The 23,993-nt window shown below is 39.3% G+C and overlaps 1 protein-coding gene across 2 annotated transcripts in view; it reads left to right on the forward strand.

Moving 5' to 3' along the window:
- The window catches only part of fbxw7 (F-box and WD repeat domain containing 7), a 159,564-nt gene that overhangs the window by 20,534 nt on the left and 115,037 nt on the right, over positions 1-23,993 (forward strand). For both annotated transcript variants that reach the window (XM_084715114.1, XM_084715115.1), the window contains one exon: positions 4,950-5,026. The gene's annotated coding sequence lies outside the window, so the exon portion shown is untranslated. The remainder of the gene's footprint in view (positions 1-4,949; positions 5,027-23,993) is intronic.

Genomic DNA, 23,993 nt, shown 5'->3' on the forward strand with positions numbered 1-23,993 from the left:
GGTTATCATCACAGCACTGGTGATTCTGCTGTGGTCTTGTGAGCTGAATTCATGGTGTACTGGTCTGTCATGAGAGTGACAATACTGATTGAATCATGACATCAGACCGCTGAAACAGAGGATAATCGCTGCTCTGTCTTCTTAACTGATCCTCACTTAAGTGCACTGACAAGTCAAAACACTTACAACTTTCCCATGCAAAGTGCACAAGTTCTGGATGAGAGCAATGGTTTTCTTCACTGAAGACTTGTTGCATAACTCTGTGTTTCTCTCATATTTTGACCAGAGTTACTCAAAGTGAACCAAGGCCAGGAAACACAGCAGTTAAAGTCCTCCATGTGGACTCATTTTATTTGGCACATCCAGACACAGCTGACCCAGACTGAAGTTGCATGCATCTGTAACCTCTGTACTTGCCTCACTCAGAGGCCTCTGGGAAGCATTCAGAACTTTTCCTAGAAAGCTCTGGGTTATACCCCTGATGTAGGAGTTTAAAGGATTATTTTGTTTCTGACAGAGTTGGCGAACGTGTAGTTTGCAGAGTGGGCAAAACAGAACCAGAAGACCTTTGTGTCCATATTAAGAGGAGGTTTTCAGAGCTCACTAATGTAGCCCTTTACATCACAAAAGAACTGAATATTAGTACCCCACTCTAGCAAAAGTGACTCTGGCTGAGTACTAATTCTATTGTTCATCTTGGATGCATTATGTTTTGGCATTTTGCCATTTTCAGATAGTGAAAGAATTAGATACAGACGGGAAACATGAGGAGAGAGAGGGGTATGACATGCATTAAAAGTCTCCGCCCAAAACTGAACTGTGGATGCTAGGGCCACGTGGCACACCCCCAAACAGTAGGCCTCAAAGACATCCCAGAAGTAGATTTCAGACTTTTTTTTTGTTCAACAGTTACAGCTACAGTTTTATGAGTTTTTGTTACTATCCAGCAGCGTTCAGCCGTGTTTCCTATGTTTGCTGCCTTGTTTTTTCCATTTTTTTTTCTGTCTCTATATACCCAAGAGCCATGAACTCCTGGTATGTGCCGTTTGTGTAGAAATTATTCATTCATAAGTTTTCCTGCTCTGACCAAACCAGGCTACACACTTGGTATGGTTTTAATCAGGCTCTGGTGCAGTTTGTTTGTCTGTGAAATCAAAGAAACCAAACCCAGGATTTTATCACAGCAGATAATGTGATTTTATCATCATTTCAAAAGTTAAACTACTAATAAATCCAATCCTGTATAGATTTATGCAAATCACATATGTATGTATGTCAGTATGGTGTGGGCATTTTCCTTAATTAACAAGTCAAAAGCTGTAAAACTACTATGCTAGTTGACTGTCAGTTTATTAAGTCCATTAAAAAGTGACCGACAGTTATCCCACAGGAGTAAGCCCCAAATCATTACTATACAAGGCTACTCCCTTTTGTCCTGTCTCTACCTGTTAGTCATTATTCATAACAGGGGCCGTTTGCCAAATAATGCTCAGTTTCAATTTCTTTGTGAGCTCTTTGTGAAGTCAGAGAACATAAATATACACATCAGTAGCATTAAGCATCTGTGGGTCACTGGAATTTGATTTCCCCATGTGGGTTATGATGATGCAGGATGGCAGTTGCCAAAACTATCCAATTAACAGGTTCCCTGGCAGCCTGTGTAACTTCATGTGTACTTATCTTGGTGAACACAAACGGGACCAGAACCAAAATGCAACAATGTCCAATTTATTCCCCCGATCCAGAGCAAATCAACCAAGCTACAAGTGTGAAAAAGTCCTGAGTGTTTCTCATTTAATCTGCCTTTCTGGAGTTTTGTCTAATATGATTTTGATATTGGCAGTCTGTAACTGGAAAGTGGAAACAGTTGCTTCATGCAGCATAATTACACAATGAAAGAAATGCTTCTTTGCTACTTAAATTCTGCACTTCATTGCAAATAAAAGCAATATAAAAATCCTGAACTGGTAGACTTTCAGTCTGTCGAACATTTTCTGTCTCACGGTTATCAAATGTCAAACAGCTGGATAGCCTGTCTGGGCATCTGCTCATTTCCCAGAACTCGATGTCCATATCCAGTTTTGTTTACGTCAACTTAGAAATCCTATTCTCTCTTCACAAGGCAGCTCCGAGGCGCTGCAGGGGAGTGAAGTGGGCTTAATTATATTTGTAGGCAGCTGCTCAAAACCAACAGCTCAGTTTCTCATTTTAAAACACCTTTATTTGTGTTTTGACCTGTTGTTGAGAAGATTATACCCCAGTACAGAAATAAGCTACCCACTATTAGAAAATTGGTGCAGTGTTGATATAAGGTTGAGATCAACATATGGATTGAGTTAGAAAGATCACAGGGACTCTTGAGACGAGTTTCTAGTAGCTACCAGAATAGACTTTTTCATGATGATATCCAGAGGTGACTGGTGTTTCTAGTTTAAAATTGAACTACTGAAATTACATTTAACTTTTGCTATATTTGTTTATAATCACCAAAAAGAAAAAAAAAGGTTTCATGTATTTTTCTGCCGTTATATTACCTCCTACATTGGTGTTATCGGGGCTATGAATTTTTGGTATCCCTTACAGTGCCAGTATTGAAATTTGATTGGTGCTTTCTCTTTGCAGTGCAGTTAACTGTCCCAGAGGCTATTGTTGTTAGCCGTTGCTAGACTTTTCTGTGATTCAAGCACCCTCGAAGTTACTCAAGTGACTTCTTACATTGCTCTGTCATGATCCCAATTAGACCAACTGCTGAGGTTACAGAACTACTTGTTGCTGTGAGTTTTGACACATGGGTCGTTTTTCATCACCGCTACCGGACCCATGAAAGGCAGAAATCTAACACTGTCAACTCTACAACTTCGAGTGTACTGAGTGTTTATGTAGTTTCCTCCAACAGGGTGATTCCTCTTCTCTCCAATGGATCACGTCACGACAGTCTCTCGAGTTACATTATTCCAGTCAAACTTGCATTCATGTCATGTCGAAAACTGCTTAAAACAGCTTAAAAACTTGACAATACATTTGAATCGGGACTTTCAGGATTAGGGCTGCGGTGGTGAGGAGATTTTCCCACCTGTTACTAAACTGGTGATACCACCGGTGTTACCTATTACAGTGCACATTTTACAAGAAAAGGTATGAGTGATGACATGAGGGGTGTCATGAGTCCATGGTTTGATGTGAGTTTCGAATTTAAGGTCATGATGACATTTGATTTAGTTTTTCAACTTAAGCATTTTTTATATCGCTCTGTCGGTTATGCCATTATTAGACTGTCGAGTTTTGATTTGTGAAGACAGAAAGATTATTGGTTTCATGTTTTAACTGTCATTTACATTTTCAAATTTTTCTTTAAAAAGAGTCTATATGGTATCATGTGTGATATAATGGCCGGCAAGCTACGCTGTGTTGTCTTTGAAGTGCTGTTTTTTTTCCTTTGGACATACTGCAGACGCCACATGTAGGTAGGGGTGGAGAGAGGGAAACAAATACTGAAAGAATCGCCAATTTTGCCTTTCGATTCAGTTATTGAAATTGAAAGCTTATTTTAAACAATTTCCGATTTAATATTGAAATTGTGACAGCCCTGTGCTCAGTATCTGTAATGTGAGAGCACTCACTTTTCAGATTTTTAGATTCATAGATGTTTCCCTTGGAGCAAAACGAAAGCTTTAAAGTTGGATGATTATTAAATTTCCATTTGTAAGGTCTTTTAAACAAACAACTGTAGCTGACGTCCACAGACAAGCTGTAAAGTAACGCTAATGTTAAGTACATGCTCGTAGTAATGTGAGGTCCTCGTCAAGGCTAGCTTGATTTAGCCTTTTTAGCCTTAGTTTTGACAAATTAGCACCAGCTAGTGTCTTCATGGTGATGTATTCAACAACATAATACTCACCTTTATGTCTGCATGCACTTTCAGCGATGCTGTAGCTCTGTATAATTGTCCTTCCAGTGGATTTCAGTCTGTACAGCCATATTCAGTTGTCAAGCAACCTCACATCAGGCTGTGATTAGCCTACAGCATTACGTTTGAAATTTGACTCCTGCTACTCTGTGCTGCTACTTGGCTGCTGTACTGAGCAGACACTTTCAGTATTGGAAACACACACTCAGATGGGTTGGCAGAGTGGGGAAATTAACTTTTTAAAATGTGAACATCTACCACCCACTGAGTGATAAAGCCATGCAATAGTAATCAATCATTATTTTGTGTCTGAAATCTATTAGCCACTTTAATATTTTACCAACATTAGGTTGGTGCCTATTCCCCAACCTGTATGGTGGGCAAGTAATGTAATCAGTTTATGCCCAAACACCATATAACACTGGTAACACTTAGATCTGCTACCGTGGCAAGTCTACACAGGATCATCTCAGTGTGCCAGATACTTATCTTATAAACATTTAGGTAAATATGAGCCATTGACTGTACTTGAAATTGGCAGATGCCCACAGTGTTAAGGGATTCGGATTAGGGCCTATCCCTATTTGGGGCCATCCCCGTACCACAAAAAGCTACACAAAATCAGACTTCAGTTTGATTTTAAATTTCCTATGATGCAGCTCATGTTCATGCTGTTAGCTGTGCACTGGTTTGCCAACAGCTGCCCCCCCCCCATTCACTTCCCATCAGGCGAGACAGAGGAAGAACTGACGCATCAGTGTTGGTGACTCATTGCTACACGCTGATGCAGGTGTTGTATGTTGTGCCAGGTTGTTCAATTGTTCTTGTAGTTTTCTTAGATAAACCTGTTGAAGAAGTGGCGTGTTCTGTCTGAATTCTGGAGAAGAAACACTGAAATCCCAGCATCCTTATCTCACAACTCTGCCCCCCCCGACCCCCCGGCTTTCTCCTCTCGTATTCCAGACGGCCCCATTGCCTGTTAACTCCTTGATGACCTCTGAGATTGCTGTACTGACAGTTCTTTTTCTCTCTTTGTACACAGAAAGAATCAGCCCTTAGAGCGGGACCTGGAGTGGAGAAGACCAATTGTGGCCTGAACAAAGCCAGACAGAGAGAACTGTAAGTAAACACTGCAACTGTGTGAACTTCTCAGAGCTCCGGATGTTTTTCTGTGCATGTAACTTGTGCCCAATGCATTGCTTATCACACAGGTTTTACACACAGATATAGTGACATTTGTGGTTGAATGGGTGAGAGTACGGATGTGGTTTTTGCAGATGACTTTAGAGGCTGTCTAAATTGCTCCGTGGTCTGTCATAGCATATCAGAATCTGTGAAGGCTGAGATCAAAATATACAGCAGACATTTTATCTAGCCATTTGTTAGGCTCCTTGCCATTGTATTAGTATTCAGTATATCTCTCTCTGTCTGTGAACAGCATTTTGTTCACAAGCTTTGTTTTCATAAAATAAAACCTGGAAGACAAATGGTGAACAAAGCAAACAAGGATATTACACGTCTATTGAAAAGGTGATAAAAGTAGCCTGGCAAATATCCAAGTAGGTTAGACAGCCTTTTTTTTGCTAATGTAGAGACTATTTAGCACTGTTGTGAACACTGCCAAACATTATAAACCGACTCAAGTTTATTTTATGTCACTGTTTGTTGTTAGGTGTTGTCAACAGCTGATAGGATGTAAGCTTTTGGACCTGGTTGTTTCCTAGCAACACATTTCCCATGTAAGGGTCTGTTATCAAGTTAATTCATTCCCCCACGACTAAAGCATCAACCACCATGAATAAGTTCTCAACCTATTGAAAGCACAGATTTTGCTGATAACAAAGGATTGCTCACACACCAAACTGCAGAATTCTAGAGTGCTTTACAGAAAGTCACCCAAACATAGCAAATTATATGATAACACTGAAATGGAAGGAATAGTCAAGAGCAGTCCAGGTGTCTCAGGAGAGCTGTTGTACAGTCTTGTTTTTCATGTCTCAAGAACAGAACTGCACCGGTGGTGATGACTATTTTTTCTTCTCGACTCTGATGTAAGGCTGTGTGATAAGACCAAAATCTTACATATTCTGTTAGGTCATTTCATAACCAGATAATTACAGTTTATCACATTGTAGCACATTTTCTGTAAATTCAGTGAATAAATAGGTTATATAAATGACCACATGCAAAGGCCTATCCTAATTCGTACATTTTGGATTACATACTTGACCATATAAAAGGCATTTAACCCATGTATGATTATTTTCTCTGTTTATTTAGAAAATTTGTGCAAATTTTGAATTAAGCATGTAACAAAATGGAAAATGTTATTGTGTAAGATATAAAAAGCTAAATTAAAACCACTTTTCAACTATAGTTGTGCACAATATTAATATAGGCCTGCTAATATGATCAAAGTTATCCATGTAATTGTAGATAATCTTATCCTTTGACCGCAAAGAGTTTGTCGTTTTCTGTGAGTTGGGGGGGTAAAGAGGTTAGTCATGCTTGAGTGAAAGAAATACAAAAGACCAGTCCCCACCACACAAAGTTTTCTAGTCTGCATCAGACTTTTCATACACAAACCACATCTGTGTGACAGAAGTAGCCCTTCTTTTAGATACAAACTCCTCATTTTATCTTGGCTAGTCGGAGTCCTTTTCATTTTCTGAACTACCCACTTCTGTGTCACGTTCACCGTCCTCCATGTGTGTTTGTGTTGCCTCCATGCAAATTTCCTGCCCACATCATGTGGAGCGCCGTCCAAATGCCGTAAAAAATTGGCATAAACAGTGTGATTTGTGACACAATGAACTGACTGAGCATAACATAAAATGATAGATGCTTTTCTGTTGTCATACCATATAGATCATCATATCGCTCACCCCTACTCTGATGTACTAAATGATTATACAGTTTATATTTGTAAGTTATCCAAAATGTAGAACCACATTTCATTGTAGATGAAAGACAGTTTTTTCAGCTTTATCATCACGGGGCACAGCAGAGAGCATGCTTTAGCTGTGGAGCTACGTACAACATGTTTTTATATAGTAGTATGGAAGTAATGTTGCAAAGGCTTACTGTGACTAAGGCTGGTACTTCCTATTTTTCATAATCGTATAGTTTACGAAAAATCAAAAACCTAGTCATCACAAGTACTCAGACCCTAAGATGAGGTCTTCAAAATGCTTGTTTTCTCCAACCAACAGTCCAAAGTCAAATATATTCAATTTGCAGTGATTATAATGCAGAGAAAAGTAGAAAATTGATCAGTGAATCATCCACTTAGTCGCAGAGTAATCATCTGTCATATGACTAACTGTCTAGCTCTACACACATGAAAACTCAATCTCAGTGTTATTAGTCCTGACCTATCTTTCTTTTAGTGTGTGGTCCTTAAACCTTTTACACTTGTTTTAAATAGTGGTGTTTCATGACAGAAAGCGAAACCATCCTGCCACAAAATGCTGGTGTGTCTGATAATGTGAATGTTTGATGGTTTCGCATCTGAGTGCATTGTCTACTTCATCTCCCTTGGTGAGGATGTGTAAGCCATGTGTCATCTAATGGAGTGGGAAAAAAGTGCCACAGAGATCAAGAAGGACAAGAAAACGATCGCACCAGTGGATGTACGGAAGGCCCCACCCTGTGTTTCATTGTCAGCATCTCAGGCAGGATGCAGACCTTTCACACTTGCACACGAGACACAGTGGAAGTTGTTGGAGCTGTTATGAACAAACAGGAGGTGAATTCACTCCGAGACATCCTATGTGTGTGATAGCCGTTTGTGGAAGCAGGCGGCTGAAAAGGCATGTGAATAGCTGGAAAACAAAAATAATAAATTACTTTTGGTTTGTAGCTTTATACTGTTCGTCTACTCATTGGTAAACATAATTTATATTTTTGGAAATCTTGTTTTCAGGCAGGAAAAAAACATTTTCATAAGACCAGGTCGCAAACATTCATTATTGCGTGCCCTGAGGTTGATGCATGTGTAGCTGTAAACACTGACTGAGAGGCCAAAGACGTACAGTTAATGTGTTTATGATGTATTCTGTGATTGTTGCTGTAAAGGGGATTCTTCCTTAAAGCCAGGAGTGTGGCGTAAGTCTTGAATTATTCATCCCAGGCACGCGTCGGTGAATTAAAGGTAAAGTGATAGCACGTAGCAGTGCCTTGCTTGGCTCTCTGCTGCATTTTTAAAGTGTGGACTGGCACTCAAATGTCAAAATGTTAACATTGTCTTCCCCCTAAAGCTGTTACCCTGGTCTCAGGGACCGGATAAAGGAAATTTGATATGGAGTTTGAATAATTCAGGGTGATGGTCTGGGATTGCATTTTCATCCAAGTGCTACTTTCCTACTTGTATCCCAGTACTATCTGCTTGTGCTCCAGACTTGAGTGATGAATTTGTTGCAAACAAGAGACAGAAATGACTAATGTTTCATCTTGAAACCAAATCACTTTGACATTTGTTCAGTCATTGAACTGTGCATGCTTCTGCTTGTTTCATTTTCTCGGAACATCTTTGGCTTAAACATTAAGGAATAGAAGAATAATGAATTTCAGTAAAAGGGTGACCACATACTGCAGAATCCCTTTAGGAAGAAGTGCACTGCTGTCATTTCCTGAAAAGGTCCTTTGAAAATTTGAATTTAAAACTGCTTCCTAAGCAGACTGTTGAAAGGGACTGAGATTTAACCATCCTCTGTCGCTCCCTAATCAGTCCCACCACACCTCTCACCCACTCATTCTCTGTAAATAATTCAGAACAGCTTTTTTCCTGCTCCACAGTAGAACATACAGACAATTGATAGTGGAGGATAGCAGGGGACAGTAGCAATTGCTGCTGATGCACATTTTAAAAGTCCAGAAAGTTTAAACAACTTTGACTCTACTATCATTTTTAAATTTGGACATATTTTGCAAATGAAAATAAGGCAGGATCTACTGACAGTAGGTCAGTAATGACAGTAGTCAGCCCTATTTGCTTCAGGCTCTGTACATGCAGGTAACCAGTGTCAGGTTAGGGTCAGGATACATTGCTCCATGGTCTGGGGCCAGTAAAAGGTTACGTCGGGCCAGTGTATTCAATCAGTCAGGTGCCAAACTGGGACAATGGTTGAAAAAGTGTTTTTAAAAAGTAAATAATCTTCAAGACATGGTTTTGCACATGCATCACTTAGCGAGTGATGTTTTGTATTTGCTCTCCTCTCCAACACGTCACTCAGGTCTGCCTCTGTCTGTCTGTCTTCGTGCAAATGTGAGTAGAGGACGCCACGTGAAGGAGGCGGGCGGTCTAAAACAACATATAAGTTGAAACGCAGAACATATCTTCTTCCTTGGTGAGAAACACAGAGCTAGTCTAATAAACCAAGACAATTTTTAAAGTGTTAGATATTTATCAAAAACAGGTGCTTGAAAGCCATGGGAAACGCCAGCAACATTTGCTGTGTGTGACAAGAAGGGTATGAAAAATTGTAAATAATTAGTAACTGAAGCCATCAGACACAGATGTTGTGAAGCAGAAAATAAATTGTTTGCCTCTGAGGTGTAGGTGAGTAGAATTATAAATTGGATAAAATGGAAACACTGAAATTTATTACAGGTACCTGATATTTGTGCTTAAGTACAGTACTTGAGTAAATGTAATTAGTTACATGCCAACACTATACTTTATGTTTGTGAATTTTTTAGAGACAGTAGCAATTTTGGTCCAGTGTTGTTATGGTTTTGTAGACTTTTCCTGCACTTTTCAGAGACTCCTCTTAAGAATGCCAATTTTATGATCAGATGATGTTTTTAGTGTTGAAAATTATAGCTCACTATTGTATTAGAGATATTGCAGATGGGGTCTTCTATGAAATCAAATGTTTTGTGTTTTTCATCACTGCTTTGAGGCTGCACTGGGCTGCATTGTAGAAGGGGGGGGGGGGGGGTTGATGTGAGGATCTGTGTCGTCCTTTGAGGGGTGTGGTGAACACTTTCTCAGTCATTCATGCTTCGGAGATCCTGTTGAAAACAGGAAATATAACTTTGTCGCTGTGTCTGAGAGTCAGGAAGTTGTGACTTTACTGGACCTCTTTTTGCTTTGGCCTGCTGCCCAAATATGAGTTCTGGTGAGGGTCAAATCTGCTCCTCTGTGTAATTTTGTGATGTTATATAATTGTTGCCATATATTATTTGTGCTGGGGCTAATGTTGGTCCCTGGTGAGGAGGGATAAATATCATCTCATCACAGCTCAGATTTAGTCTTTGAGAATCAACCTTATCAGCAAAATAAATATGCCAGTATGTTTGTGAATATTCTCTAATACTGAGAAATAATCCACAATCTGCCTTTTCTTCAGTGACTGTTAGTTGCAGTGCTGCTTGAGTTTTCAGTCTTTGTCCACTAGAGTGCAGCCTACTCAGAGGAAATTATGTGTTTATAAGCTCAGTCACATCTTTCTGCTCATGATGTTGAGGATTTTTTTGTTCAAATGACACAGAAATTTGTGTCATTGTTTTAATGTTTGGTTCATGATATTCTGAACAGATACTGGCTTTTATTATGACAGGATCCATGCTTTAAGACAAACAATGAGGGATGCACACAATATGTTAAAAAAAAGTCATATTATTTTGACAAATGTTGTGATTATATTGTGATATTATTCATGATTAGTGGGAATGATCATGTTTTTCATCGACAATTTTTAATTTCACTGTAAAAACTATTAAAATCACAATGATGTAATATTTGTTGTGCCTTGTCTTACATCTGCATCACCATGGTACTTTATGATGCTGTTTTGTTCCTCATTTGGCCACATGGCAATTTCAACAAGATTTCGATTAATTGTGCTGCCCCAATGTATACTGCTATCTGCTTTCATCAGTGTTTTTCATTTCACTTGTCAGAATTTGCGAGCTTCAGGATAATTGAGGACATAATTTGTAAGGCCACCTAAATATATCAACCAGTAATTGTTTTGAAGAGATTAATGCCACCATGGTAATTATCACACATTTGCCACTTGATTAAGTCCGAATCTTATTGCTTCTTTCAAAGTGTGTTGCTCTTCACTCGGAGATTCAAACAGTACAGATTAGCTAAATAATTTACCTTGGTGACGTTCTGATAACGTTAATGGTTGTGTTGTTTTGTTTAGGGAGTATTTAGACTTTAAGCTTTGTTTATGAGACACTGGTTACACAACAGTCTACCTTAATTTCTCATTAATGGCTTCAGCAGTCCTCTCAATGAAGAGAAAGCTATAGATTTACTTGACAGACCTCAGGCGCAGTACAATTGGCTTTATATGTCGTTTATAAGGGGATTACGACTAAAATGTTAAATAAAGGGTGTAGAGGCTAGTAAACAAAAGGAGGGAACTAATTGGCTTTTAAACATGCTTTACATTTACACCATGACATTATATAAGAATAAAATTAAGACACAGCATGATTTTGTGGCAAAAATGTACAAATTTCATTTAAGTTTTAGGGATGCACAATATGAACGGTACGTCATCAATGTTTAAGATATTGTCATGATATATATTTTGTGGTTTCTTTATGTTTTTGTATCATTCTTTTTTCTTTGCCCTCTTTTCTTTTTAACACAAGCTTTAAACATGCAAATAAGTGTATTTACATGCTGCCAAAAAAAAAAAAGAAATGTTATCAAACATAAGCACACAAGAGATAATCTGCAATAATCAAAGTGTGTTTTTTGCAACCTGTTGAAAGTAGTTAACATCCCTGTAAGTCCCATATAACCATATAACTCTGTATGTACCAGCTTGATAAAGAAGAACGTATGTATTGGATCAGTACTCTGTATTGGCCCATATCAGAGATTTAGGTGTCAAGAGTTGGTATCAGGAGAGAAAAAAAGTGGAGCTGGTGTGTCCCAATATAGTTGTGCAGTCTGGGAAGTGGCTCAGAAGTAATCTTTCATGGTTGAAAAGCCATGTAATGACATGTTATCTCGCAGTAATGAAGAATAATAGCAAGGGGCCTCACAAGAGAATGGTTCAGGACAAAATGTGTGTGTCTGAGTCAAAGTTTTAGGGGCATAGAATTATTGATATATTTGTGGCGGTGCTACAGTACTTTTTATATGAACCACAATATTTCAGCCTCTGTGTTGAGAGTATTAACATGCAACCAACATACATGTTTGTATGATTTTTAAGAAACTATATCTTTCTTGAGAGTAAAAACATTTTCTTGCACACTGGAGTTTTCATTTTGCAAACACAAAGACAAAAGTTCTGCTTAAGTTTGATTTAAATTCAGTTTTCAGAAAACGATATTTGACAGGTGTTTTTTTTAGTGTGTGATAAACAACAACAAAAAATTGTTTATTAGAGGAGGATATTAAAAAAATGTCGGGTTACAATAGTTTTAGCATTTTTCAGTCTTTGCAGTCTGAGCTTCTGGTTGAAAACTTATTGCTGTCAGGCCTGCTTAGCTCCACAGTAAATAATGTTAAATGTTTTAGGCTGTTTGAGACTCCATATTAACTTCTTTTTCTCTCTCTCTGCACCAGATCGCCCCTTATCAAATTTTCTCCAATCGTGGACTGTCTGCAGTGTTAGCATAGACCTCTGACACACTGGGATGCATTTTTATGCTCCCCAAGTCCCTATTTGTTTCAGCAATTATGCAGCTTCTTTTTGATATTCTTTGTTACACTTCATATTGAGAGAGAGAAATGTCAACAGAGAAGGCTAATTGAAAGTTATGCATGTGTGATCTCGGTAACGCAGGTTAGTCTACAGCATTAAGGGATCAGCATGTGGTGTAATGATGCCACATTTCAGTCGACAATGGAAGATGAGCCAGCAGTGACACAGCTTTTTTGAACCGCACTGTGATTATTTTGTGGTGAGATGAGTGCTGATATCTTCAACCAAAAAACAAGTCAACATATCCCCTGGATGAAGTTCAAGTACAAAAGCTGCATTGGCCCACAGGCGGCTGTTTTGTTGTGCATCAACCACTGTGATGCACGTCTGAACCTATTTTAGAGTAGAATACCACTTATTTGCTCAGATGAAGCCAGAAAATCTCCTTTGGTCTCACCAGATACAGGCTAATAACAGCATCACTTTATATCAGTGCAACAGATCTCATCCCATCAAAACAATTAACACAACATATACACAGTGTACAACAGATGTTCAATGCAGAAGACTGCTGATAAATGCAGCTTGTTCATGAAATTTATTGTACTAAGAACAAAAGATCCCTTTTCGATCTGTTTATTTGCCAGGGGCGCTTTGTAGTTTCAGCCTGAGGAGTCACCGATGATGGACAGAGCTTTCCCATATCCTATGGCCTTGAATTTTCAAAAGTGAGCTTCGAGGTACAGTGAGGTGCAGAGGATTATTATCGAGGGCAATATCTTAATATTTTCCAACTGGCCACTGTCAGCCCAACAATCGGTGATTGTAGATAAAAACACGTTTAAACTTAACAGGAACAAAATTAAACTCACCAAAACCATTTTGGTTAGTCTTTCAACTTTTCCAACAATCACCGACTCTGATTTTCTGGTTTGGTTGAATTAAACCCTTAATTCACTGAGTAGGATTTGAAAATATTGTGACTCTACACTCTGTTTTTCCCTGCTGTCTCTCTTTGCTGTTACTGGCCTCTTTGTGCTGCTGGGTGAACTCACTGAACGAGTGTCTGTTGCTGAGCAGCAGCTCTCACTCTTTCCCCAGAGGCAAACCATTAAATTAACAAAAAGACAAAAATTGCCCCTCCACCCACCCACCCACAAAAAAAAAGATAAAGAAAAAAACACCAAAAACACCAAACTGGCAATGGACTCAGCCAGATGCTGCAGGCTAGTGCTGAGTATCAGTAGTATCAAAAAATGTTCCAAAGTATGGCTAAACTACTTGCCGGTGGCATCTGATATAAATAAATTCATAAGTTGCAGGAGGATTATTTCAGGAATTCTTCCATTCATGTGATGGGTATGGAATAAAGTCGGAAGAAAAACACATCCCATGAAGTACTTGGTATTGGTATCATAATTTGATATTACTGATTACTGATTGCTGATATATTTGTCTGGTTACCCAACCTGATTATCATCTATCCTTAAACATATAGTGAATTTTTTGTTGATCTTTAATCCAGTTAATAAAAGAAATCTATCTATGAAATCATGACGTGGAGATGTGGTGGAGAGTGGTGACAGCTCTAAACAGACATATTGTTTATCCGATTTCTTGTAAACTCATCAGCTGCTTTGTCCAATGCCCGATTCTTCTCCTTGACGAGAGGAAAAACCTCAGATCATTAGAGTATTGATCAGTAGAGCTTTTGTTCAGTTAATGCAGTGCTGCATATAAGTTGTGTGGCACACTGCAGAAAGTAGAATTTATATAGTTTTTTTTTTTTTCGTGGGACAAATAATACAGTGAAATTATGCCATGTTATATACACCAGACACGTCTGACTGGCCCACTGGGGTTTGATACACCCTATAGCTGCTGCATGTAAGCCTTGTGTCATTATGTCTTCCTCTGCTATGGTGCAGCGAGTCTCCGCTTTATGGATCAATACTGAAGCAGTGAGCTGACACAGTGAAAAGCAATATTCATAAATAATGAATAGGGCACCCTTTCACCCTGCCCTTTCTTTCAGTCCTGGCCAAGAAAAGAATAAAACCGTAAACATGTTTTTTTTTTTTTTGCTTATGGAGCATGATGATTCAGGATAACACTTTTTGTCACAGTGCTGCTTTAATGATAGCTGCTACATGTACACTGTGCCGGGACTTTTTAATGCAGCCCTTTTGTCCTTGTTCCGGTTTGACAGTGTTACTTTTCTTTATAGATTGTTTCTGAAGATTGTAGATTGGTCTCTGTGTTTGCTGTGTACCATTTTTCTCCTGATGAGCTGTTTGTTCCAGAGAGACGGCAACCTGGTGTTTCAGGAAATCTCTGTTGCAATGAATCACAGCGAGGTGTCACCTTTAGTAGCACTTCTATCAACAGCACAAAGATGTGCCAGTGAGTGAGCACGGAGAACAGCTTTAAGTGCTTCATTATTACCCTTTCCCACCACCTTTTATGTTGGGCACAATTGGCAGTCGGTCACAGTCGCACACCAAAGCATGATGCACTTCACCCAAATAAACGGATGGAGCAATAACACCTCTTGTCATTTTTGCAATATCCACCTAAGAAGAGACTAATGGCAGTCGATTGTAGAGTCGGATCTCTTTGCGTCATTTAACCCAGCCAGTATGTAGAATACTGAACAGGGTGGACTCCCCAGAGGCAGAGATACTTCAGCGCTCTCTCTGTGGATACACACTGTAATTCACCTCTCAAAGGTGTATTCACACATGAAGACAATCTCAGAGGTGGCGTGTTTGCATATAAACTCAGCTATAAAGACATTAGTGGATGTTACTAGATCCAGTTTTGCTCTGAGAGGGGCAAACTAAGAGTGTATGCGCTAGTTTGAAATACTTTGATGTGGGTGACAGTGTTATGACATTATTTTTATGATTCCACTTCATAACTGTACAGAAACCAGAAGATGAAAGACAGGTGGAAAATAACAAATAGGTGGAGGAGATCAGTTAGATTTGAGCTGTCAAACAAACACACAAAACCACACTCCACAGACACCCAAGGTCACTGAATCACTAAATAGGTTTCTAGTTAGTCACAGATAATGTTTATACAGCCGGTTCATTGGTTGTTTGGTGCAAATAAACCTGGACTAAAAAAAACAAACAAAAAAAACATGCAAGCTGTTAAATTTAGATGAATAACAGGAAAGAATAACATCTTGAGAGTCATGGGACTGAAGGAAAAATGTCTCACTTAGTAATGGCAGTGGATTTTCTTTGACATTTCTCTTTTTTTATTTGCTGTGAGCTTGGTTGATTCACTCACCTGAATGTATATGGTAAGGTAGAGGATAGTGACGCTGCACATGCATGGGATGGATACCAGTAGAGAGATGTCAAACAGCACCTGCCACTGCTCTGCATTTCATAGTATCAAGGACCCCCTGAAACTTGATTAATAGAGCTCATTGCAAAGCCAGCCAGCCCCAGTGGTGCATGTAAACCCATCTTGCCAAATTAAGAGATAAATGATAAGAAAGAAAAAAACAACCTGTTGCTTTACCTGCCTTCCAACCTCCTGCCACCTGCTTGTAAAATCAGTAGAGATGATTCAGAAACACATAATGGAACACTTTCAATTGATTCTGCATAGTTACTAGAAATCACAAAAAATGGTATTAAATTGCAGTAGGGTTGCAATTAACCAGTATTGATTAGAAGATAATCCTTTATTAATCCCTCAACAGGGACATTTGTATGTTACAACACAAGTTGATAAATGCATAACAAGCAATACATAAGAGAAAATAAAACAAAAACAACTTAAACAGATGTAAACAGAGCTAACAGTAAAATTTATAGGATTGCACATAGGAAATACAGATATTCCACAGTTTGGTATGCATTAAATTTGCAGTGAATTAGTCAGTTTTGGTGTTTGTGCTCCAGCAGCAGCGGCGTTGATTGTTAAATCTGCCAGCAGCAGGAAGAAAGGACTGCGGCATCTCTCCTTCACACACTGCGGGTGAAGCAGACTGTCACTGAAGGAGCTGTCCAGTGCTGTAAGAGTATCCTGCATGGGGCAGGACATGTTCTCCATCAGGGATGATAATTTAGCCATCATTCTCGTTTTTCCCTACCACCTCCACTGGGTCGAGGGGGCATCTCAGGACAGAGCTAGGCTCCCTAACCGGTCTGTCAAGGCTGTTTTCATTCTTATTAATCTGCCAATTACTTTCTCAACTACTGTAGGAATGGTTTTGTCTCTAAAATGCCAGAAAGTTGTGAAATATGTCCATAATTTTCCAGAACCAAAGGTCATGTCTTCAAAAGATTGTGTTACTAACAGTAAAAATTACAAGACATATCAGGAGCAGTATAAGCTGTAAACACCATGTCTGAGCATTTCTTGCTTTGAAACTGCAGTGAGCAAGGGCAGTCTCAAAAAATGGATTCAGTCATGCTGGATATATGACATCACATCATAAACCTGAGGAGCCAGTTCCGTTAATCGCGAGGGTGGTGCTAAACATTTTATTAACAGTGATGCCCAGCCCACGGGAGAAACCGGACGTAGCTAGTTACTGTGATTAGCTAACAACACAACAAGTCAAGTGCAGCTACTTTGTGGCAGGGGTCAGAGTTTGGGTGTGTGGTGTGTTTTTGTGGGCTCCATTTACATATTCATGACTCCTTAGATACTAAATGAAGCAAGGTGTAGAGCTATACGTAAGCCAATTTAGCCAGGTATTTGAACTTATTTTGCAAAATACATCACATAATTTATTACTTCTTGCAGAGCATTTTATATTGTTTAAAACATGACTGAAGATGGACTTTTCTTCAATATCAAATTAATCCAGTGATCGCTGTCTTTACGTGACTGAGTACATTCCAAACAGGCACTGCTAGTAGCTAATTTGGTACTTTTAATGGTGCCAATTTTCCAAAACGTAAACCAGTGGGCCTATATGCTGAGAAAATTCTTTCTCAGGGGACGCCCATGGTGTCAAACTTGATATAAGACAAAGAAAAGCATCACGTCTTCACATTTGAGAAGCCTGGAGCGTAAAATGTTTGGAATTTTTATTTCTACTTAAAACTCAAATAATTGATTCAGTGTTTCCACTGTTTTAATTTTGCAGCACAGCAGGGACATTAGCACCACTGCAATTAAAAATGTGAAATTAAAATAAAATAAACATTGTAAATGCATCATACTATCATCTAAAACTAAAATATACAGTCTAGTGTTATACAAATAATGATTATATTATGATTTAAAATCATTTTAGCACAAGAATCGCAGTTTGTATAATATCTTATGCCCAACCTTACACTGATTAAAGACAAATGTAGAATTGTTGCTCAAAAACACCACAGCTGCACAAAGACGAGAGGAAACAGTGTAATTATCAAAATAGCTGCCTATTAATTTCTGTTGATCAAGTAATCATTTAATCAGCTATTTATTTCAGGTTTGAATCACAGTATTACAGAATCACTGGAATAAGAAATTCTCAATATGTACAGAACCAGCAACTATGAATGTTGTGCCTTCTTTCGACTTGATTCTTGTGAATACTAATCAATGCACTGTTTATTTTCTGACATTTAAAAGGTATTTTCTTCTTGTGGCCATGTGCAGGAAGCTGTTGTTCTAATTGGTTAGTGTTTGTATTTTGCAGTTTTGGGATAGCCTTCACCATTTTTCAGGGTCTTCATTGGTGATGAAGCGGACATTGATTTTGAATAGTCACTTAAATTTATTATGTGTGTGGGCTATTAATAGCAAGCTGCTGCCGTTCCTTTAACAGAAAGCCCATTCTTAGTTTTTTTGTTATCCTATCTTTGCCTTGCCATCATTACCGCCCCTCCCACTCACTATCTCTCCCTCCCAAGGCCTCTCGGCTTCATTAACTCTGGTAACTATTAGCCTCTGCGCTGAATAATGTTCACGTTGTCCCTGCGCGTCTCTAGACTCATCAGGTCAAACATCTGTAATGACAAGGTGAGCACTGCATATGCAGTCTCACTGAAGCTGGGGCAGATGTTTAAGGGAATTAGATATTATGCACTTCTGTTGCAGATGTTTGTACTTGCACTAATCACAGACTTGCAGGCTGTATTTATCAGATAATATGATGCTTTAATAAAAGCTTAAGAACTGTAAATCAGTATGATAGAGCTTAATAACTTCAGAGTGTTTTTTTCCACTTGCCGTTTTTCTTGATCAGTTAGAGAAACTGTCTTTTATTTCACTGGCTATTACACCAGTCATCAGCGGCATCCTGACCGCAGTGACAGATTATTACCATAATAATCCTGTCTGCTCAGTTATTGTCTCCTAAATGCTTACACTGGACCCCTCCCCCACCGCATCCACACTGTATCCTGCTTATCAGTCCTTCTGGTGCATGCAGAGTGGCTTGGATTTCTTCTAATATTCTATCCACTGCTTCCTCAATTAATGGAACAAGCAGGAGCTCCAGTGTCATATGAGGGAAGCACTTTTATCGGCAAGTTGGAGGAGCTCAGTCTGAGTGGTTGCTGCTGGAGGAGCTGCTGCTGGTGGTGGTGATGGTGGGGGGGAGTGTACAGTGGTGGCAGCAGCGTTGACGGGGATAGCATCCTCATTGCACAGCAGCCGAAGGCAGTGGAGGGAGTGGAGAGAAGCGGATGGAAATTGTGGGAGACAGAAGAGAGTAGTGGCAGGCGTTGCATCCTGAGTGCTATTTGCAAATATCAGAAGAAGGTGTTCTGTGGATGGGAGTGAATTTTTTTGCAAACAGGGGGGAGCTACGGCAGGAGGTGTGTGCTGTTCAGAGGCAAGAGTACAGCATAGGGGAGAGGAGTAAGTGGGAAGCAATCACGAGGGAAATGGACCGACAAACTGTACTTCCCAACTCAAGTGCCCTCACTGTGGATTAAGGTGAGTGTCTGCAGCTGTATTATGGTGACGGGAGATAAAACCTACCTGATCTCAGTGACTGAGTACCTGTGGAGCAGCACCATGTGGAATACATTTCAGAAAAGGCATCAGCTGTGAACTCAGGGAATTCAGCGAGGACCAGGAAGTGGCTGCAGCTTGGGGCTTGTCTCTTTTTTTTTCCCCACACGTTTTCTAACCCCACAACAGTCGGGCTCCTAATGAGCAAGTCGATGTGTGGCTGTGGCTGCAGCATTATCTCCTCTCTGATGAAGAGACTGGGCCGCACAGCTTGCTGCTCAGATCTCTTCTCCAGCCATACTTCAGAACAGCTGCAGCGCCTGGCCAGTGGCTGCCCACCTCAACCAAAGGTAACGATGCGTCAGCGTCCACTGACGCTGTTGCTACATGCCTGTTTTTAGGCGTTATTGTCACCCATGTGTGCAATGCAGGAAACACATAGGGCCTGACAGCATATTGCAGAAAGCACCGAGTGTGAAGTACAGTGTCCTTGTTGATCTGTTTTGCTTGTCCGAAACGATTTCTCAGGTATAAGAACGGCGCTACCAGGGAGAGCAGCGCAGTAATTGATTCTTTAATGGAACCAGGTAATTTAATGGCTGTCTTGCTGCCTTGACAACAGTGGACTTGCTCTCAGCTGGCAGAGTCATTTAAATGGATGCCTTCAGACTGCCTGTGGTTTACAGTGATTGCTGCCCCTCATCAATTGGAGAAAAAGCCTTTCCTAATGGAACAAATAAAAAAGCCAAACAAGATTGTGTGTGTCTGAGTGCTTGTGTGCACGTGCCAGTGTAAGTGTGACTTTGCTCTATCACAGGCTTCTGTCTCATGGCCGTAGCTTCTAGGGTTCCCTCTTCTTTGATTGTTCGCTATGTACATGGCTGTTTTAATAGTTGGCCAGCACTAACTGGGATTTTAAGTCCCTTCCTGAGAGTCCTTCTGGCAGCAGTCCATTCTCACAGTGGAGGAGATTGATTCTCTTAGTTTCTAAGAAGATTTATGCTCTCACGAGTAATGATAGAAATCCACAAAGGAAAATGTTGTGGTATTATTGGGCTGTTGCATGGCAACAATTCAAATGGAAAAATAGATAATGAGTGACAGTTTTAGAGGAGGCGTAGAGCTTATAGACAAAGCCTTAATGTCACTTTTATATTGAACAGAATTCATTGTTTTTCTGAGAAAGCATTGTCACAGAACAAAAGTACTTAACTATGAAGTGAATGTGGAAAAATGTTGTGCCTCTGTCAAGCAGCTCTGGGATTGAGGTTTCACTTTCTTCCTCTGAGACATCACAGGGCACCAGCTCTAAATAGAGCCATCGATTGATAGCGTCTGAGTTGAATTGGAGACACAAAGGTTTCAAGAAATGCAGCGTATTTATAGGATTTATAGGATAGGATTTAAAGACATTGGAGGAATCCTGGAAAAAGGCTCCTAATATTGCATTTATTGTCTCAATGAATCTATAATTGCAAAAGTCAAAACTCTCATGAGCTTTTGTTATTTTATGCGTCACATGTTGCCTTGATTCAGGAGGCAGGTATGTTTAGTAATCCGTTAGGTGTTTGGTTCATAAAATGTAAGAAAATGGTGACAAATGTCAGGCAGTGTCTGACGTCCTCAGATGTCCACAACCGTTGATTGTCCTAAAGGAGTAAAGAAAACCAGAAAATATTCCCATTTAATAAACTGAAATTAGAGAATTTGTTTTTTCTTAAATAAACCCAACTCAAAGGAATTGATTATCAAAACAGTTGGTGATTAATTCATTATAGATTAATTGTTGCAGCTCTATAAGTATGAGACAGCACTGTATGTCTGTCAGCTGTACAACACTAATATTGGTTTGTTCAGTCTTCTCAAATGTCCCACTGTTAATATGTGACAATCTAAGTGGAGCCACCATATACATCCGCTGCTTGATCTATATCTGTTACTATGTGCTTTGTGAGCAGCCAATATTTTCTTCACTCTCTCCCACTGTTCTATTAAGGTCACTTTGGTGTGATTTATTGCTGCCATTTGGGGTTGTTCAGCTCAGTCCTCTAATTTTCTTTCCTTATTCTCAACAGGGTTTATGTGCTACCTGCGTCCAGTAGCCTTGAAATGATTGAGCCTCTTTTAAAGTTAGGTTTCATCCTTTTCAAAGCAGGAAATCATTGTCACATTTCAACCCTCCAAGGATCCCAGTTTTTGCAATCAATCATCAAACACAGAAGAATCTCCTCAGAAGCCACATCAATTGTTAAATTGAATGATTTAAAATATGTATTTTTATAGATCCCCCTGTTTTCACATATCCAACTACCAACCTGGACATCAGTGATTCACAAATAAGCATATGTCAGTGGAAAACAGTTTGGTTATTTTGACCAGAATGAATTAAATGTACAGTATTGCCTCAGTCACTGGAATAAGAGGAGAATCTTATGCGCCCCATTAAACCACACTTTAATTATGCAAACCACTTTACTGGAAATAGTGGTGGTGACAGATGTTACATAAAGTTTGTTCTCTTACTTGTGCTTGCACTGCCTTAAAGTTTTTTTTTGACAAAACTGTCTTTAATTGGTGAGAAAGTTTTGTCTCATTTATCCTTCAAAACAGTTTTCTCAACCAACTTAAATTAAGCTGTTATTTACTGGCAACCAGTTTAAGGTCACTAAGTCCCATGATTAATGGGACATGATAAATGGAGTTCTGCCAGCTGTAAAGGCTGTGCAGTGGCAGAAATAATTCGTCTCTTATACTTGATGACCAGTGTTGAATGTTTGAGGATGTGGCGTCTAAACCTTCAAACTCAAAGATCCAGTCAGTGTGTAAGATTTATGGGGATCTAATAACAAAATATGACAAAGATGGAAAATAATATCCATAGGTATATTTTCATTAGTGAATACTCACCTTAAAATAAGAATTGTGTTTTCGTTGGCTCAGAATGAGAAGTTTAAATCTACAGAGGGTGTGGTTCCTCCTCCATGGACTCCACCACGTGGCACTACCACTTTACTATAGAAATGTACTTTACTTGCTGACTTACAGGCTGATATTTGAGAAGTTCATAAACTTGATAAGGATATATCGACTTTTGGTGTAAATAGAGTTCAGTGGGTTGCAGTTGGACCATAAGTAGATCAGACCTTATGACTGATACTGAACAGTTAAAATGCACAAAATGGCTCAGGAAACCTTAGAAATAATTTTGCAAAAACTTAGAGCTGTTATCAGGCAGCTTATTTCCAGCCCAAAATGTCACAGCCCTGACTGTATCTCAGACTGCCTTTGGGTGTAATTTGATTCAGCAGTGATAGTGTTTAACTGTTTTAACAAAGATCTTTAAATGGTTGTATTGTAGCTCAAAGACCAGGTTTTACTGACTTGTCTTGGTTTCATTTAGGGCTGCGTGATACAGGAAAAAATCATATTATGACTATTTGGACAGATGATCAAGGATTAGTGGGAATGTTAATTTTTGCATCACAATTTTAATTTTCACAAAAAACTATTAAAATTATGATGATTTGACAATTGTTGGGGTCTTTACAAACAGGTATGCTTACTTACATCTGGAGAACAGGATTTGTAGGCCTACAAAATGGGCATTTCTGCAGCACTACAGTGCTCAGAACTCATCATTATGCTGTTGTTAAAAATGTATTAATCCAAAAATTGCAGCTTCAGCAATTGGGATAATGCACTTTGCCATATAGTGATTTTGATAATATTTTATTTAATTGTGCTGCCCCAGTTTCAATAGGTAGCAGGTTTAGCTACTGCTCTGATGCTGTCCATAGAAAGTTATTGCATACCTGTTGCCCACCTGTCTCAGCATGCGGAGAACTCTACATCCACCCAAGAGAAGCACACTCTTACTGACGTGTCCCATGTTGAGTCTCCATACAAGGCTAAAGTAATGTCTGTTGTACCGCAGCTGTGGCTTTATCTGTGAAGTGCCAACTTGGCACCACCCACTGAAGAAATCCCCCCACCCTCCACCACCAGCAGCTACACCAGGGACTGTCTGGATTTATGTTGCACTGCCAGTGAGTGAGCGCTGGCCACACTTTATCAAAGCTCATCTTATTATTCTAAGAAAAGAGAAAATCTTTTGGCCACAAAGCATTTATAATAACACTCTTTAGGGCGCAGTTAAAGAGATTCTGTCCAAGTTTGCATGCCACAAACTATTTAGCCAAGAAACAGGATGAGCTTCCATTTCTTTCAGTTGCATAAAAAGTTTTTAAGAAGTAAAACTTTGTTATTGTTTGTTGCTGCATTAATATTTTTTTCTTTTTTCTTTTGCTACTTTGGAGCTGTGGACAAAACTGACATATTCATAACTGGCACATTTCTAAATTGTTATGGTGTTCATGTTAGCAAACAGGGATGGGATGTGGTAGGAGAGGGGGCACTGGGATTGGGGATGAGGAAGAGGTGCCTGTTTATTGAAAATGTTGGCTAGATTGAGATAATTTGTAATTAATATGTTAAGCACGTGTTGTCATGATCATAATCCCTTAACATGGAAAAGAAATATG

Source organism: Lutjanus erythropterus, chromosome 3 (assembly GCF_056507025.1).
Source record: "Lutjanus erythropterus isolate fLutEry1 chromosome 3, fLutEry1.hap2, whole genome shotgun sequence".
Lineage (NCBI taxonomy): Eukaryota > Metazoa > Chordata > Actinopteri > Lutjaniformes > Lutjanidae > Lutjanus > Lutjanus erythropterus.